Consider the following 15,078-nt stretch of genomic DNA (forward strand, 5'->3'; position numbering starts at 1 on the left):
TCCCAGCCACATAAGTCTCCACTGCTCCTGGTCACACCAAGCATGCTCCTGTCTCAGGACCTTCCTATTGGGTGATCCTCTCCCCAGACCACTATTTCTCTAGACATCTACAGGGCTCACATCCTGCCCTCCTACGGGCTTGCGCTCAAACATCAGCCTTCTCAACCAGAATGTCTCTGGCCAAGCTGCCTCAATTTACAGCCAAGTCTCATCCCCTGGTGGTTTGTGGCTTCCTCTTTCTCACCGCCGGGGCACAGGGGCCTTCTTGGCTCCCTGCACTCTTTCCTTGTTTTGAAGTTTGTTTGTACCTCTGCTTTTAAAAAGCTATCCATGGGCTTTTTTATCTGATCCATTCATTGCTGCTGCTGAACCCCCAGGGGTGAGAATTGCCAGCCCACGGGAAGTGTGTACAAACAGTCTGTTCAGGGCATGAATGAATCTATGCTGTGCTTCTAAGGAACAAACTGAGAAGGGTTGGACTAATCAGCTGACTGTGGGAGACAGTCCCGACAGTCCCTGGGCTCGGAGTTCTACCCTAGTGCCCGTGTTTTCTGCTCTGGCACCTTTCATAAATCTGTGGTCGTGACAAGGGTTTTGGTGACTTGGTGCCCTCCTTAAGACTTCTTTTTTAAAAAGTCTTTGTATGCCTGTGAACACGTGCTGGTGCCTTTGGAGGTACTGGAGTCCCCTGGAGCTGGAGTTACAAGCAGTTGTGAACTGCCCAGTGTGGGTGCTGGGACCCAACTGGGGTCACCTGTAAGAGCAGTGTATGCTGGTAGTTGCAGAGCCATCCCTCCAGCCCCATGAGTGGATCTCTCTAGTGAGCCCTAAGCTACAATAGCAGAGGATTAGGTCATTACCACCATAGCAAGACAGTGGAGCTGCTGCTCTGGTCCCACCCATGGCTCTCTGCTGAAAGATTGTCTCAGTTGGTTCAAGGCTGCACATTCTGCTGGAGGGGAGCGGTAGTGTGAGCCTTTCAGATGATAGGGGGAGAGCTACTGTCAGCAAGGGGAGGCCACACAAAAGGATACCAGAAGAAAGCATAGCCAGCATCATAGGGCTACCCAAGGACAGTGGGCTGCCCCTGCAGAGCGCCTTGGTATTCTGCAGAGGGACAAAGCAGGCCTGAAGCAAGGGAAGTGTAGACTAAATCAACAGCAGAACAGACAGAAAACAGTTGGGCATCAACAGTAACTAGTGATGGGCAGAGGGGCACCATTAAGAGGTAAAGTACAGGCTATTCAGGTTTGAGAAGCCACCTGGAATCCTGGAATCCACACAAATATGCTGTAGTGGTTCTGTGTTAAATGTTTCTAATCCTAGCACTGGGGAGGTAAAGACAGACAGATCTGTGGAGCCTATTAGCCAGCCAGCCTAGCTGAATCAACAGGTTCCAAGTTCAGTGAGAGACCCTTCCCATAAAAGAAGGTACTTGACTCCGGAGGAACAACACCTGAGTTTGATTTGTTATTGCCATGTGCACTCCCACCAGCACATATATGAACATGTATACACACCTACAGATACACCCGTTCTCCCTACCCGACACACACTCAGCAAGAGTCTGAGGGTGACCCAGGCACCAGTGGCCTCATTCTCCAGATAAAGGAAGTGAGACTGAGGATGAGGTGTTTCAGCTCAAGTTCAACATGTAGTGGGTAAGAAGAAAGAAGACCCAGTATCCTAGAGGACCAGAAAGATAAGGTCTGAGAGCTGAGGAGAAGGGCTATCCATTATACCAGATATTAGCTGCAGAGTCTTCAGTCGTAGAATGCCACACCCAGGCATGGTCAGAACAGCAAATCCAGTAAGCCTTGTAAGCCGGTGGAGGCCTACAGCCCCTGAGCATGGGGCCCTGGGTTCCAACACTCCCCATGGCACTGCCAAGCAACTTTCAAGTCTGTATCACACGCATCTGAGAAAAGCAAGGACAGTCTCAGCATCCTGTGACAGCTGAGCATCCTTTGACTCATCAAAGGCATTGTGGGTGCTTTGCTGAAAATCCATACCAAGAGGCGAGCAGGGCACACCTACACTGTTGTGTAGTGGCTGAGCTGACACGCTGCGGGGGAAACACAGGTCACACCTGCATCCTGGGATAGCTCCCATTTCAGTATAGCCAGAGATAAGAGTTCCTGCTTAGTCTAGTGAGGAAAGGCCAGGCCACCAGGCATTGAGGTCAGGCAGCCTTGGGCTCTGTGCATCTCAGGAAGGAGGAATGAAATGATAAGATGATATTGAGTGTTCTTAGCAGAGGGATAATAGGGGAAAGAAAGCATTACTCTACAGGGAATCCTTGGGCTGAGGTCTGATAAGTCTGTAGACCAGTAATTTCCAACCTGTGGGTCATGACCCCAAGAGGTCGCATATCAGTTATCCTGCATATCAGATATTTACATTAGGGTTCATAACAGTAGCAAAATTACAGTTAATGAAGTTGCAATGAATTAATTTTATGGTTGGGTTCCCCACAACATGAGGAACCTATATTAAAGGGTTGTAGCATTAGGAAGAAGGTTGAGAACCACTGTTCTAGACCCTTCTGGAAAAGTAACAAGGAAGGTGTGCTTGTGTGCATAGAGCAGAGATGATAATGGTCCAGCCCGTTATCATCCTGGTAGGGAGAATGGCGGCATGCAGACAAACATGGCACTGACTGCATCTTGATCAGAGGCAACAGGGAGTGGTCTCAGTGTCACAGTAAGCTAAGTTTGAGCAAAAGAGACCTCAAAGTCCGCCCCGACAGTGACACAGTTCCTCCAACAAGGTCACACTCGCTCCAGCAAAGCCACATCTCTTCATAGTGCCACTCCCTATGAGATTATGGGGGCCAATTACATTCAAACTACCACATGTATGAATCCAACTTAGCAAATCTTCTCTTTCTAGTATCTCAGGTTAGAAAAATCCTCCCTGCTCTCAGATTATTACACTCTATCCCATATTTACATTTGCTTCTGTTTAGATATCTCTTCCAATGATCCAATTTGTCCCCCGCTCAAAATTGCTGAAATTACTACACACGCAAACAGAAGGATGCAGACAAGCATTCAAAGAACATAAGAACAGGGAGGTGACTCCCTATCCCTCCCTATTCTTTCCATGTGAATCTGCCTGGGAAAATCAAAACACCAAACAAAACGCTTGCTTGGCCATCACGATAATGTAGGTAATTTAGGAGCTTTACAAATCTAGGTCACCCAGCCATTTCCACCAGCCGGTAATTCCACGCTCCTCTTTGCTCGCAAGCACACGCACCTGCCTCACTACCATGGTCATGCAGGGCTCGTGAGGGGCATACATGTTCTCTTTCCATTCACTGTTCTCAATTAAAATTTAAGTGCTTGTGTGTGTGTGGGGGGGGGGTGTATATGCATGTTTATAAGTGCACGGTTGCCCTTGGGTGCACACAAAAGCGAGATAAGAATTACCCTCAGAAATGCCATCCACTCCTACAACACAAGGTCTCCCACTGGCCTGGTACCCACCTATTAGACTAGAAGGGCTGTCCAGTGAGTCCCAGGCATCCTTTTGTCTCTATCTCCTCAGCACTGAGATCACAAACTCACGCCACCACACCGCGTATTTACTCACCTTCCAGGGCTTAAACGCAGGCCTTCGTATGTGTGATGCAAGCACCTCACCGACTAAGCCGTCTCCCTAGCTTATCCTTCTAAATTTTTAATTAAATTTGTTTTAATTTTATATATAAGTAACAGATACAAACACACACACAAATAATAGATGTAGCATGTTGAGTGTTGATACCTGAGTATGTCATGTATCAGGTTAAGCATCTCCCTCTCCTCAGACATTGTCTTTAGGGTGAGAACTCTGCATGTCAGTTCTCCTTGCTTGTTGAGATGCACAGTTCTCTATTGCTATCTGAGATGGTTGTTGGGCCATGGCACCCCTTGCTCCAATCAGTGAGCAAGACCCTACTCCTCCCCATCTTCTCTCCTGCTTTCTAGCATCTGGTAAACACCAGTGAAGTTCAAAGAGGTCCTAAGAGAGAGGACAAAGGGCAAGACAAAGAAGTGAGATGCTTTGACAACTATTAAACATGGGGAGGGCAGTGATAGATATCTCTCTTCAAGTCTCGGGGAACTGTTTCATTGGTGAGAAGAGGAAGGCAAGCTCCTGACCTCAGACGTGTACACTTAGGGTGTTTGGGGCTAGGTGGTCACACCGGTACTGATCTCGGATGTGTACTCTTGGGGTGTTTGGGGCTAGGTGGTCACACTAGTACTGACCTCGGATGTGTACACTTAGGGTGTTTGGGGCTAGGTGGTCGCACTGGAAAAGGGAGTTCATGCTTATGAAGGTCCTGCCTTGAGCTGAGTTGTTCTCAAGGATTAGATTTGAATGCCACAGAGAGCTGGATGGATTCTGCCTTGGATGCAGAGGCATGGGTTCTGACCATCTTCTCTCAGATCAGCCCCAAACCCAAAAGTTCCAAAGCTGTTACAATAAGAAGCCAGCTGAAGTTCAAGCCCAGCACCAAACACACACACACAAACACCTGGAAACCTAAGGGCCACAGGTAGGAAACTTCCTCCTCCCCCCAAAATTCTTAAAGCTTTGTTGCATGACTGACCCTACTCCTCTGGAGACATTGAAGAAGGAAGTGTTGTATGGCTGTTTATGAGAGAGTGTGTACAGGTGGGTAATGGGGCAGGTGGCTGTATGTGTGTGTGGTTGTATGAAGATATGCAGGTATGTAGATATGTGGTTAGGGTGTTGGGGTATGGATGTACGGGTATGCAGGAGTGTGGGTATGGATATGCAGGTAGATGGGTGTGTGGACATATGAAAATATGAATGTGTGGGTGTGTGGGTGTGTAGTGTGTGGATGTATGGTATGTGGTTGTGTCAATATGTGGATGTGTGGGTGTTTGGACATGTGGAAATATGGGTATGTGTGTATGTGTGTGTGTGGGTTAGTAGATATGTGGGCATATGAGTATGTGGGAATGTGGCTATATGGGCATATGTGTGTATGGGTATATAGGTGTGTGGTATATAGATATGTGGGTGTGGGGATGTGTGAGTTTGTGGTTTTGTGAGTATGTGGATATGTGGGTATTGGGTTAGTGTGAGTGTTTGGATGTGTGTGTTTATGGATGCGTGTGTGTGTGTGTGTGTGTGTGTGTGTGTGTATGTGGGTGTGCAGGTATATGACTGTGCACGTGTGGGTGAGTGGATGTGTGGATAATCACTGTATAAAGCCCTAATGGAAGGGTCCTGAGTTTTTCCATTTTCAAAGAAAAATAATCCTTTTCCAGACATTAATTAGCTTTGGAATTTTTTTGCCTGAAGCTCTTTGATGCAAATGCTGCTCTCTTTCAAAGTCTCCCATTATGACTTCTGATCAGAGGGCCCAGGGGCATCAGTAGGTGCCTTTCCAGCCCTGACTGACCTGCTGAACCATAATGAAACCCTTGCATTCAGGTCATTCACAATGCTGCTTCAAGCTGCAGGCAGGTTTCAAGAGTCAAGTGTAGAGAGCTACATGTCACACAAACCTTATCTAGTGACGTCAAAATAAGCATATTTAAACACTGATGATACTCATATTGGTGGCAAATGGCACCCAAAGATCAGAGACACAGTATCGAGCCACACAGCAAACCACTGCCTGTTCAATGTGCATGAATTTAGCAAAGAGTTTGCTGGGACTCCCTCAATAGAGGCACTAAATATGAAGCTTGGCTGAAGCAAACCCAGACCAGTACCTCCTAGGACAGAGTTGGTGTCTATCCCTGGCTTCTGCTATAAAGACCTCTAGTCTCCAGGAAGAGTGGATGCAGACAGCTGATTCTCATAGAATCATGGCAATTATTTGAGCTGGTCCTCTTTATTTACTGGCAGAGAAGTACACAGAGGGCTGAGCAGACAGCTCAGTCAGTACATTGCTGTTGTGCAAACAGAACCCGAGTTTGATGCCCAGTGTTCATAAAAAGCTAGAACATGGCACACATTTGTAATCCCAATGATGAAGAAGTGGAAAGGCATGGAGCCTTGGGGCTAGGCAGCCAGCTAGTCTAATCAATCAATGAGCTCCAGACTCAACGAAAGACTCTGTCCCAAAATAATAACTCCTGGAACGGTCCTCTAGCCTCCACATACATGTGTTAGGAGGTCAGAGGACAATATGCAAGAGCTGGTTCTCTCCTTCCACCATGTGAATCCCAGGGTTGACCTCTGGTCAATAGGCTTGGTGGCAGGCACTCTTACCCACTAAGCCATCCCAATGGCCTCTGTTAGCTTTTACTGGCCACTGGTCACACTGAGTAGCTGATCTGTATTGTGATGCCCTTGAGGATCTAAGATTTAGCATGGGGAAGGAAAAAAAGGAAAAAGTATTGGTGCTTCATGCTGACTTAATCTTTAATTGGTCAGCTTTGACATGTGAGATACTAAATCTGAAAATATTAAAATTGATTTCACCTGCTCCCTTTTTCTCTCCTGGTGTGACTAACAATGCAATTCGAATCCCGCATGTTAGCACTCTCGACTCCATGTCTGTTGGACAGCACTGATTTTCAGGGCAGCATTTGCTGCCCCAGGGAGAGGACTGTAGGGAATCTCTTTTCAGAACTTGCCAAAAGCAACAGAAAGGAAGAGAGAGAAGACATCAGTTCCTGTCTCTTCAAGAACTTTTCACCAAGTTAAAGAAGAGACACTTGCCTGTCACGTAATTAAAAACTAAAGCACTATTTGAAAGCAATTAGATAACATTACGTTAATGCCTAAATATGTACGCTGGCATTAGTCAATTTAACTTTTAAAAGAGCCCCAGGGTCTGAAGAGATGGCTCAGTCAGTATAGCTCAAGTGTAGGAAGAAAGAAAACCTGAATTCAGATCCGTGACACCCACATAAAAAAGCCAGGGACAGCAGTTTGTGTCTGTAATCCAGAAGGCAGAGTCAGGAGGGTCCCCGAGTCTCACTGCCAGCAACTTAATCAATCAGTGAGCTCCAAGTTCAGTCAAAGACTCTGCCTCAAAAAATAAGTAAGAGTGCCACCAAAGAAGACCCTCAACAATGATCTCCGGTCATCACCCTAATGAATGTACACACACGCGTTTGCACATATAACCCCCCCACAGGTGCTCGCCCCTTGCACACAAACACACAGATAGGGGACCAGGAAGTAGAGAAGGAAAGAGGGAGGGAAGGAAGGAGAGAGAGAATATCAGCAATTTTGACAACAAGGAAATTATCACCTTCATTTTTGAAATGTTCCCTGGAGAAATCATTACCAAAATCAGTTAATGTCATAGAAATCAGTTTAGTCCTGAGAAGACATCTGCCCATGGCCAGTGTGCCCCCACCAGAAGCACAGACAACCAATAGAGATCCTGATGCTCCTGTGCGAGGGAGAACGGGACACTGGCTGTCTGTGCTCAAACGTCAACACCGAGTACTTTCGACAGGCAAGCGGCAGAGCCTTCCCACCAGGGGTGACCAAATGCTCTCTTTGACAAATAGAAATTCCCTGCTGCTGCAAAAGCATACTGCATTCATCTTGGACATGTGATGCTTTTTGTCTAAACCCATCAACTGATTTCAACATGCCAGCCATCCCTTAACTGTTGAGAATGAGCAATAAAGGTTTGACTATGAGAGGCATAATTTCTTTCTTTATGAAACAAGCCCCATTATTTTTCAGAGATCTGGGTTGCTCCATCTGATGTCCTGCCATTTGTGATTAGAATAAGTCGTTTCTAGTGAAATACAGAATTACGTGTGCTGGCGAGGATGGAACACATATGTGAAGCTGGTAGCAAGGTCCCCATCTGCCATTCTCAGGCCGAAATAGTTCTGTTGGCAAGGCTGGTTGCTAGCCAGCTGCTGGAGTCTCCAGCATGCCTTTCAACTTGTGTGTCCCAGACCTCAGGAGCATCTCTACTAAAGCAATCACAACAAAAGCTTCTGGAGGTTTCTGAATAAGCCCTGCAGCTTGGTTTCCAACACAAGAAAACTGAGCAGTGAGCAGAAATTCTGAGCCTGGCTACTCAGCAGCGAGCCCTTGCTCTCCCCATCCCTGGCCTGTGTTCTCCAGGGGACAGCCACTAACATGAAATGCCGCGTCCTCAGTCAAATGGGCCTCCTCTCTGTGGCATCTTCTGTTTCTCAGATAAACTAGGGGTGGGGGATGTGGGGTTGTTGTGTCTTCTTGTGCCCCAGCTCAGGGGCCTCTCAAATATAAAGGACTAGCACAGATAAAACTGAACAGTCTGCAATCGCAGGCAACAGCAATAAAAAAAGTATGATTCCCATACAAATTAGTTAAATTTATTCTAATTTTATCCTCCTCTTTTCTCTCCCGCCCACTCCACCTCCTCGAATCCAAATGCCAGTGGGAAAGAGCACATTTGGGATGATTTGAGATGTAAAATACTTCAGCTTTTTTATTGTTACTTACAAAATATCCCTTTCAAATAAGATTTTATGTTTTTTTTAAGCAAACCATAAAACTTCTGCTAGGATAAACTAGCATGCCTGGGGGCCAATTTAAAGGTAACAAGGACCAGAACGTGAAATAAATCCCTAAGCAAGGCGGGCTGTGCACGAATTCCTCCACGCAAGTTACACTGTGTTCCACCTTTGGATGCATGGAACAACTGAGGTGCGGGCTGTTCAGTGCCAAAGACTCCCCCAACCCCAAAGAATCTGAACTGGGACGTGAAACTGCACAACAGGGTGAAGTCCAAACCCTAGGCAGCCATCTGTCATTGTCCTCTGATGGAGACCCACATCCTTACACCTTGCCTTGCCTGGGCTCCCAGTTTCCCACCGGGAGCAGAAAGGGAGTCCCGTGGATATCCCAAGCCTGGTCTTTAAAATGGGAAAGGAGACGCTGAGGCGGGTCTCTTTCCTGAGCATTAAGTCTAGAGGCCGGGTTCCAAGCATGAGGAATCCCTCAGCAGTCTCTTCTAGACTCAGAAAGCTTCTTTCTCTTGCTGTACCTCTTTCCGTGACTTTTCCTAAATCCACGGGATCCACTTCCGCATTCATGACAATGCCTGCAGTCGAAGGATTTTCCCAACCGCAACTCCTATTAGGACGGGATCCCTAATCTGTGTAAAACCCAGAGGTTTTGCTCTTTCAAAGCAATGTTAGATGTTCATTCTAACATTCTCCCAATAGAGCTACTGCTTCGTGCTCACCCCTACTCTCCCCTCCTGGAGGATGCAGGATGAGGCTGGATGGTCCCCCTCTCCCAGTTCTGGGATGCATACTGTTCTTCAGCCCCGAAGAGTAATCTGGTTCCCGGGACTTGCCAAAAGCGCAGGGCACCCGCGAGCTGCATCCAGCTCCAACTGAGAGCCGAGGTCGCTTACCTGGGGAGAGCCCGCTCAGCGCGGCTAGTCTCCAGGCGCAGCTTCTGGACCCGCTGAGCGCGGCGCGATGCGGTGGCTGCTGAGGCGGAGCGCGCGCTGCTCCCAGCTGATGACGCTGTCAGCTGCCCTGCGCCCCGCACCGCCCCTGTGCACCGCCCAGAGTACTGCACGCCCGGTGCAAAACCCAGAGTACTGCACCTCTAGTGCAACGCCCAATGCAATGCCCAGTGCAACGTCCTGTGCCCTACTCTGCCCCTCTCTGCCTTGTGCACCCGCCCGGGCTTTGCACAGCTCTGCAACCACCAGCACGGTGCCACTGCCGTGCACCGTCAGTACACACGCCTGGCCCTGCGCAGACCTCCCACGCCGTGCTCTCTTGCTCTGGCCTCCCTCCTCCGGCTCCGCCCTCCTCAAGCTCTGGCTTTGGAGTAGCACCGTCGCTGCGGTGGCCACTGGGGCTCCAATGGCGCCTGCTTTACGCCAAAAGCCTTCAGCTGCCCTCTACCGACAGTTTGTGGAATAGATGGCAAGAGACTGGAATTTTCTGAAAATTCAATGACTCAAAACTATTTCGTTAACAGGGCATTGGATTCTTCTGTTTTAAACTGTGCGCCCACCCTAGGGTAGTTAGTTACTCTCTACCACACAATAAGCCTTAGTTTGTCGCTGGATAATGTCTTACTTTTTGTGCCTGCAGCTGTGACAAAAAGCAGCCTCAGGAGAAATGGGTTTGTTCTGGCTCAGAGATCACGTCAGAGAAGGCAGGACAGCCAATGCCCGAAGCAGCTGATCCCCATCACATCCATAACAGGATTTTTTGTTTGGAGGATGCTGCCGCCAAGATCGATGTGTATAGCCCAGGGTCCCCTGCTCAGGGAATGGTATGGCCCACAGTTAGGCCCTTGAATATCAGTTAGGTAATCAAGATAATCTCTCCACCTAGGTGCCTGCAGCCTCTCTCCCAGGTGAGTCTAGATCCTGTCAACTTGACGACACTAATCACTTGGCAATCTGTCACGGAGAGGTCCCAAGAAATGCCCTGCCAACCATGCAGCATGAATTAATGCACTCTGTAACAGAAAGTTTTTTCATCCTTACTTTGTCCTTAGTGGGTGGTTAGAGGACTACAAACCTAGAATGGTTCTTCTCTAAGTTTGGCTTAGCTTTTATAGAGTCTGTAAACTATGACTTTTCTGTTTAGTAAGTTTCTGGGGTCCTGTAATTTCAGATGACATTGTCCCTTGAAGTTGAGTTCCAAAGTAAATCTCTGCCCTGCTAGTCAAAGGAAACAGGTATTTATACAAATCTTACCTAAATCATGTTTTCACCATTTGTAGTTAAGAAAACGTCTTTTTGTTCCTGAGATTAGCCTGGTTCTGGCCTTGAAGCTGTGGCCACTAAAATATGAAAATAGCAAACCATGTTTTAACAGAGCCATTTGAGAGTAACCTCCACAAATACAGCCCTCCTTCAATTATGTCTATGAGCAGGGTCTCCGCATGTCCACAGTCTTCGTCATGAAGAGCTGTGTGGGGCTGGGAAGATGGCTCAGTCACTACAGGGCTTGGTGAATAGTCACCTGAGCGTGATCCTATCCCAGAGTTGTGGAGTCAGAAACAGGATCCCTGTGCAGCCATCCTAGACAAATAGGTGGGTTCCATTCTATCAGAGACCTTATCTACAACAATAAAAACGTTTGACACCAGAGGTACAAAACTTGTGGCTGATCTCTGACCTTTACATGCATTTACATACATATACACTCTCTTGTGCACACAAAGGAAGGAAGGAAGGAAGGAAGGAAGGAAGGAAGGAAGGAAGGAAGGAAGGAAGGAAGGAAAGACACTGGGAAAAGTGACCCAGAGGAGGGAACCCATATGTAGACAGACTGATGCTGAGTCTAAAATCTGAAAGAACACCCAGGCTAACAAGTCAGGCCGCTGCTTGCCATGACAACCAAAATGTAGGTTATCAGGTTAGATGATGAAATGAAGCCTGAGACGTAAAGAAGAAAGTTAAAAGACCGAAGAGGGAAACACTGTAGGACCAAGCCTGTTCCACTCCCGAAGTAGAGCAGGGATCTCTTTGTAGGACTTGACCATTGTAAATCACCATTCCCTCTGAGAACCTGACATAGGAGACCCAGATGCCCTAGCTTAAGGATGAGCAACTAAAATGATGTTCCTGACCTCTCTGTCATTTGTCATGAGCCCCTCGCCCCAGAGGCTAGGCTAAGCTTCCTGTCAACTGAAAATCCAAAATCCCAGCACAGCACAATTGAGAGCCTTTGCTGTGAAGGTTGCCAACATAGCAACTCTACAGAGAAGAGTGTTCAAACAGCAGCAAACCATGCACCATGCCCGAACCTACATGCCCGTGAATACAGCCTTCCTCTGTTCTCAGATACTTCCAGAGACCTTACAGGGGTAAACCTTTGTTGACAGTAGAAGACCCCGACTTCCTGGCAATGCTGTGCCTAGGACTTTACCCTACCAACAGGGATCCCAGCCAATACCTAGGACCCTTCCTGTGATTTTATTTGAGCTCCTTAGTAAACCTTGAGGTTAATTTTAGAAGCCATCAAAAGCATTATTATACTTGGCAACTGCAAAGACACTCCGTAGTGACTCTCTCTTGAGCAATCCACCCTAATACTCTGGAGTGGGCCTCACTCCTTCCCTTCGTGTCTCCCTTTCCCACTAACTCCTGGTCTTAAACTTGCTGAAAATGCTTCACAAACAAACCAATCCCCAGCTCTGCTTCCTAATGGCTTATCCGGGAATTCTTTCCTGCAGGGAAGTCAAGAATTGGGATTGACGTCATAAAGGGCCAGGGAGCTTAGGATGGGAGTGGGCTGCAGGCGGTGTGGAGCAGAGCAGTGTCTCACCCTGCTGCTTCTGGCTCTGTCACAGCCCCTGATGTCCCTCTATGGGTCTGTCCCATTTGCCTTCCCTTGTCTGTCTGTATATCCCCAAACATTGGGCAACTGTACATACCTATTAAAACAGACTTCAGTCCAGCAGCATAAATTAAAAAAAAAGAGAGACATATGCTATCAAAGCAAATCTAAACCACCACACCATATCACCCCAAAGTTCTTTCATATAACATGACCTCACCTCAGAATCTCCTTTTAATTGGGACACCCTCACTCCCCAAACTGTTCATGCTTGTGAGAAGAAACGCTTCCAACCAAGGCTTCTGAATACTAGGAAGCATCAGAATTACTGGAGAGAAGAGGGAATCTGTTAAATGCCATGAACACAGAGTCTTTGGTTTGATTAAATCTGAAACAGAATTCCTGGTAATGGGGCTGGGACTTACAACAGAGCTCTAGGTGAGGGATGCCCGACCATGTGCAGAGCCAGATAACAGGTGATGGTGGGCTGCTCAGTGCTGGGGAGTGTAGGTGGAGGCTGTTCATTCGTTCCTGGCCAGCCAGACCCAAAATAATCACATAGAAACTGTATTAGTTATAACACTGCTTGGCCAATAGCTTAAGCATATTTCTAGCTAGATCTTACATCTTAAATTAACCCATTTCTATTATTTTATATTTTATCACAGGCTCGTGGTTTACCAGCAAGATTCCAGGCCATCTGTCTCCTTCAGCAGCTACATGGCATCTCTCTTATTCCACCTACTTTCTCCCAGGATTCAATGTAGATTTTCCCATCTTGCCCTATTCTGCCTTGCTGTAGGCCTAAGCATCTTCTTTATTCATTAACCAATAAAAGCAACACATATACAGAAGGACTTCCCACATTATCTCCCCTTTTCTGTCTAAATATAAAAGAAGGTTTTAACTTTAATGTAGTAAAATTACATGTGCACAACAGTTATCAAGCAGGAATTGTAGTTAACAATATTTATATCTATGTCATCTTTTACTATAACTAAGAAAAACTATTATTATAACTATTTTTCAACTCCCTCAAACACCTCAGAAGGACATAATATTACCTAAGTTAACAGGAAGTGCATTGTAAGCAACCTTCAAAACTCTAGAATTGACGGAGACCTCTTGCTGCCTGGAGAGTCACCCAAAGTTCTTCTGTAACATTGGGGCATCCAACTTCAGCCTAAAGGCCCATAGTATCTAACAGACTTTTCATGAAGCAGAACATTTCAAAGACAGTTCCACCTATATTGGCAGTTTGTCAGTCACTTTATTCTGTGTCCTGCAGAATGTCTGACGGACTCTTTCATAAAGCAGGAACCCTGAAGGACTGTCTCACCTTCTTTAGGCAACTTAGGCAGTCATTTTCTTGTGGGTCCTGCATGTCCAGTTTATACAGCATGCCATCAAGCAGTCCAGGTAAGGGCAGTTTCTTGCCCAAATGGCTAACCAGCTCTATAAGGAGCCTCTTCAATGCCTGCCATCCGCTTGAAGTAGATTGATGCTGCCAGGAGCAGTTGTGTCTCATTGTCAAGAAAAGTTCTAAGTTCTTAAACATTTTAAAGCCATATTCTGTTAGTCTTTGAAAGGTTTAAAGAAAACCTATCCATCTGGAATACATCTCTGTACATCTAGAAAACCTAACTAACATGACTGCAAGTTTGACTATTATAGATGACTATCTATTAACCTTTATCTCTTAATTATACATTATATTTTTAAGTGAACTACATAAGCACAATACCTTAATCAAGAGCAGTAATATACATATAACAAAATTGAACTTAAATTTATATCAATAGGCCAAGAAACAAACAATGGAAAGTTTCATCTCTGTAGCATATTCACATTTAAATGTAAACAAACATTTATAAACAATATTCGGGAATTTTGGTATAGTTCTCTCCAAACTGCTTTCTGCTTTTTGGGGGGCAAAGTATTTTGGGGATTTGTGGAGACCTTTCATGGGGTCTTGCCCCATTAGCCTGGAAGTAATCCAGAGGTTCTCATCCTCTGTCGAAGAAAAGCAGAACCTCTTTTCCAAAGCAATAGATCCTTAGATGCAAATTTTGAAGTCAAGATACCTTTAAAGCATATATACTGGTTTAGCTTAGCAGCCCATACAACGAAATGTCTTTCTGTACTTAGCTCATCCACAGCCAAAACATTTAAAGAAAGCACAATAATATACATAATCGAAACTCTCTGTGTATTTCATCTTTATGTGGCTCATTTTTTTTTACTCTTTTAATCTATGGCTGTCTATATTTTGTCTCTTTAAAGACTTTGTTTTATTTTTTAAAACCATTTACAATTTTTATAACTGTCTATATTCTTTTTCTCTCTCTCCCAAGCCTACACAAATTTATTTGAACACACTATATCTCATATAAGGGTCTTTTATGTCTGAATCTGTCCTATTGCATATCTGTGTTCCTTTTCTGACCAGGACCACTTCTTAAAATGCTAAGTGTCGTCGCTAGGACGAACGCTGCTTTACCTTTTGATTCTGCCCAGTCCAACATGACAGAGATCCATCCAGTGCCAGCCCTGTGAGCCATGATCACAGTCCCATTCCCAGGCACACTGTGGGTCTATGATACCATTAAGCAAGCTGTAGCACTCTGCTCACAAACCCCATTCAAATGCTCGGTCTCCTGAACGAGCCAAAGCTCTTACTGCTAGCACTAACCAGGAAGCCACCATTTCTTATGCTGAGTCAGTAAGCTTTCTCTTAAAGGAGCCATGGTGCACCTGCTCACCACCAGCAAACAGAGCCAATCTGAAAAAAAAAATGTGGCTACCAAGAAGCTGCTGTGCTTAATGC

General features: G+C 46.1%; 1 protein-coding gene across 4 annotated transcripts in view; it reads right to left on the reverse strand.

Annotated features, from left to right (window-relative positions):
* Diras2 (DIRAS family GTPase 2) overlaps positions 1-15,078 on the reverse strand; it is a 67,835-nt gene that overhangs the window by 17,990 nt on the left and 34,767 nt on the right. The window contains exon 1 of one of the 4 annotated variants that reach the window (XM_048447878.3): positions 9,353-9,722. The exons of 1 other annotated variant lie outside the window; for it this stretch is intronic. The gene's annotated coding sequence lies outside the window, so the exon portion shown is untranslated. Of the gene's footprint in view, positions 1-8,977; positions 9,111-9,178; positions 9,315-9,352; positions 9,723-15,078 lie in introns of those variants that run through there. 2 more of the 4 variants (XM_085699523.2, XM_085699524.2) reach the window with 2 other exon arrangements.

Source organism: Myodes glareolus, chromosome 14, assembly GCF_982192425.1.
Source record: "Myodes glareolus chromosome 14, mMyoGla1.1, whole genome shotgun sequence".
In the NCBI taxonomy this organism is placed as follows: Eukaryota; Metazoa; Chordata; class Mammalia; order Rodentia; family Cricetidae; genus Myodes; species Myodes glareolus.